General features: G+C 43.3%; 1 protein-coding gene across 1 annotated transcript in view; it reads right to left on the reverse strand.

Annotated features, from left to right (window-relative positions):
• Positions 1-4,457, reverse strand: part of WNT5B (Wnt family member 5B) — a 104,908-nt gene that overhangs the window by 21,816 nt on the left and 78,635 nt on the right. The window lies entirely within an intron of this gene.

Consider the following 4,457-nt stretch of genomic DNA (forward strand, 5'->3'; position numbering starts at 1 on the left):
AATGACAAATTTCTACCTGTCAGTTCCTTAAAGCAGTGGTTCCTTACCGCGGGGGGGGGGGGGGGGGGGGGGGAGGCACAGAACCACAGAACATACGCAAACCAAGCATTACCTCTGGAATGAATAAATATGTCCACCTACTTCTACTGCAATGGTCTACATGTATGTAGACCCTTGTAATTAATCAAATACTAATTCATTTAGAAGTGTTACTGATGGAGGATCCTGGGTGGCTCAGTCTGTTGAGCATCCATCCGACTCTTGATTTTTTTCTCAGGTCATGATCTCACAGTTTCATGAGTTCCAGCCCCATGTCAGGCTCTGCACTGGCCACATAGAGCGTCTCTCTCCCTCCCTCCCTCTTTGCCCCTCCCCTGCTCGTGCTCTCTCAAAATAAATAAATAAACAAAAAAAATTTTTTAAGTATTACTGATGATTGTGGTAATGGTTGCACAACTCCAGGAATATATTATAAAACACTCAATTGTATACTTTATACAAGTGAACTGTATGGTAAATAAAGCTGTTACATTTTTTAAAAAACGTTCATTTATTTTTGGGAGAGAGAGAAAGGGAAGGAGGGGCAGAGAGAGAGGGGGACAGAGGACCCAAAGTGGCTCCATACTGACAGCAGAGAGCCCAATGTGGGGCTCGAACTCACAAACCGTGAGATCATGACCTGAGCCGAAATCAAGAGTTGGACACTTAACCAACTGAGCCACCCAGGCTCCTCAGTTACTATTTTAAAAAAGTGTTCCTGGGGCTCCTAGGTGGCTCAGTTGGTTAAGTGTCCAACTTCGGCTCAGGTTATGATCTCATGATTTGTGGGTTCAAGCCCCGTGTCGGGCTCTGTGCTGACAGTTCAGAGAGCCTGGAGCCTGCTTCGGATTCTGTGTCTCCCTCTCTCTCTGCCCCTTCCCCACTCACACTCTTTTTCTCTCTCTCTCTCGAAAATAAATAAACCTTCTAAAAAAAACAAACCAAAAAAAGTGTTCCTGATGAGGCAGCAATTCCATTTTCCTGGAGACATCTGCCCACGTGCACACCAGGACCCATGTCAAGAATAGCTGTGCTATTAGCAGTTTCATACTGGAAGCAACACACATATCCATCAACAATGGATGGACCAATTAATTGTGATATATTAACACGATGAAATATTAGGCAGTGATGAAAATGAATGAACTACAGTTCCATGCAACAGCATGCATGAATCTTACAAACATCATGTTGAGAAGAAGCAAAAGGATATATAACAAAAGGATATATAAACTATGATTCCATTTACAGCGAAACTATATTGTTTAGGGACCCATACATGGGTGGCTAAGCCAGAGAGAAAAGCAGGGAAACAATTATGGTAACTGTCATCAAGAGAATGGTTTCCTCAAGGGTGGAAAGGGAATTGTGAGGAGAAGAGGACATAAGAGAATTAATTTCTGGAGCACCAACAATGTTCTATTTCTCAACCTGGGTAATGGGTACATGGCAGTTCCCTTTATAACAACTTATTAAGTTGTGGGTATACGCTCCGTGCACTGTTCTGTATAGGTTATGTTATACAACAAAAAATATTTTAAGATAACAAAAAATCGGGTGCCTTGCTGGCTCAGTTGGCAGAGCATGTGACCCTTGATCTGGAGGTCAGGAGTTCAAGCCCCATGTTGGACCTAAAGGGTAGTTTTTAAAAATAATAAAATAAAATGAGAAAAAAATCTCATTAATACCTAACGAGGGGATCTTTATGTATTTTCTTAGTGGAAAATACAACTATAGTCTCATGGGGCACATGACCTTTTGGTGGGGAGCTTAAAAGAGGGTCCTCATAGTCAAAGAGAAACCTCCGCCTTAAATGCATGTTCAACAATTCAGGCACAGAGACAAGCACCTGGGATAACTGAGGGCAGGTTCAGTGCAAACCACATGGGTACTGTACACGGAGTACAAGGCCTGGATTAACTATACATGTAACAGCAGCTGCCATGACCATGCCAGGGGCTGGTTCAGCATTTTGTTTCTTCTCTTCTCACTCCAGGAAATGCAGATCTGGCAAAATCACCTTCTGGCAAAACCAGCGCTGTCTCCTCCCCTTTTACTTTTTCTTCCAATATTTACCATTTAGTCCTATAGCTAGCTGTTTCTCTTATATGGATTTTTTTTTATTTATTTATTTTGAGAGAGACAGAGAGCACAAGTGATCGGGGGAGGGGCAGAGAGAGAGAAAGAGAGTCTCATGTAGGTACGCTGTCAGCACAGAGCCCGACGCGCTCGTTCAAACTCACAAACTGTGAGATGGTGACCTGAGCCGAAGTCAGATTCTTAACTGACTGAGCCACCAGGCGCCCCCCAAAAATATATTTTTAAAGTAGTGACGAAAGATGAATGCAATTATGTACCCAAGACTGGATCAGACAATCCTGCAACCTCTCAAAAGAATCCCCAGGTTCTCATCTTTCTTCTCAGCTCAATTAACATAGCCTTCCCCCCCCCCCACCAGCCTTAATTATTTCTCCCAAGGGTCTCTCTCTCTCTCTCTCTAGGTGTCTCTAGTTCTTCCTTCCAGGCTTTTCTCAATGAATCCTCTCAGCCCCAAGTCAGAGCATTCTTTTGTGTGATCTACTTCCCTGAGGCTTGGTAGAGATGAAAATTAAAAAATATTTTTTGGGGGGCGCCTGGGTGGCTCAGTCAGTTAAGCGTCTGACTTCGGCTCAGGTCATGATCTCACAGTTTGTGAGTTCCAGCCCCGCATCGGGCCCTGTGCTGACAGCTCAGAGCTTGGAGCCTGCTTCTGATTCTGTGTCTCCCTCTCTCTCTGCCCCTTGTCTGCTCATGCTCTGTCTCTCTCTGTCTCAAAAATAAATAAGACATTTAAAAAAATATATTTTTTTGGAGCAGGTATCCCAGCTACCAACATATTGCTCATCTCCCAAATAGTGTGTGTGTTTTGTTTCTCTCATTTGCAGGAGAAATAATGCCCTGGGGACGGGGGATGAAGGGGATTAGAAGGGGGCAGGAGCTCGATGAGATTTTAATTCTAGCCCTCAAGAAAAATGCAAAACTGCCCGTCCTCAAAACTGTGTTTGCCATTCTCGATGAGAAATTTCCCACAATGTGGGAAATATGGAGCAAAACGGATGCAATCACAGCACAGGATGACAAGGACACAGAAATAGATCCTGAGGCCTCCACACTAAAATCTAGTTCTTGATGTTTCAGAGAAAAATGATTCCTGAGTCTCCAGTTCCTAGTGTCTGGAGAAGTGTGAAAGTGGCCTCTCCTACCGGGCGAGAATAACCCCACACCCCAGGCAGAGCAAATCCCAGAGACTTCAGGCCCTGTGTGGTTCCCAGATGTGGCCCATCCCAGCTGACTCTTCCTCATCTGTTACAGTTGGGGGGGTGGGGGTGGGCAGAGGAAATCAGTCATTTCCCTGGGGACCAAGCAAAACCTCATCAGAAGTCTTAGTCTGCACAGAAGATAAGAAAGGAATTTTTCCTTCTCCTAAATCCTGAATAATTTCAAAAGATTCTCTAGCAAAGAAGGCAGAAAAGGTATAGCCACAGATCGGTGTGGTACAGGAAATTGTTCAAGAAGCATGGCAGCCATGGGTGTGGACTTTGTTTCAAGAGACTTAGGGAGTTGAGGCGAAAGCTGTCTGGATGCACTCATCTTTCTTCAAAGTAACCTATTTTCACTGGGTCTGGTCCTATGGGGAAAAAAAATTTCCTGGGAAATTGCCACCCACTTCTGCAAATTTCCTGGCTTGGATAGTGAAAGAAGCAAAGAAATAGAATTCTGGATCCCCATCCTGGGCGGGGTGATGACCTCTCTATGCCACAGGCTAATGAGAATAAAAATGTATCTTGTGCTGTTAAGTAAACGTGTTCCTTTTTTTGCAAACTGAAGTGTATTGTAAAAAGACCTGGGGCAATCTTACTGTTTAAAAAAGCAGGATCACCAACTGGCAGACAACAAAATCTCTTTGGCCAACACAATATTTTTAAATTTGGGGAATATGACTGCCTCGGTGAGTGGGTGAGAGGTACACAGCCCTCCTCATCTCCCCAAATCCCTGCTGTTTTCTATTGCATCTCTCCTGGCTGCTTCACAAACTCATCCTGCTTGTCAGGTGCCCAAAGGCTTTTAAGTATGCCACTGTTAGTTAAAGGAACCATAATACGTGTATTATATATTATAATTATATATATTACATATACAACAGTCATTTTACTAATTGAGTAGTCATTCTGAACTATTTATAAATCTGGATTTGCACACATGGAGTTTTAGGAACACAGTTATGCTAATTCTTCTTTTCTTCTAAACAGTTCTGTAATTTCATCCCAGGAACTAAGTTTGGATGAGAATTTATTGCCTCACCTCATTCTAGTCTTCTTGCTCTCTTGGAATCTTACTGAAGCTGCCAACCTTAGGCTTCAAAAATTGGCAATTTCCAA

This window comes from Panthera leo, chromosome B4, assembly GCF_018350215.1.
Source record: "Panthera leo isolate Ple1 chromosome B4, P.leo_Ple1_pat1.1, whole genome shotgun sequence".
NCBI lineage: Eukaryota > Metazoa > Chordata > Mammalia > Carnivora > Felidae > Panthera > Panthera leo.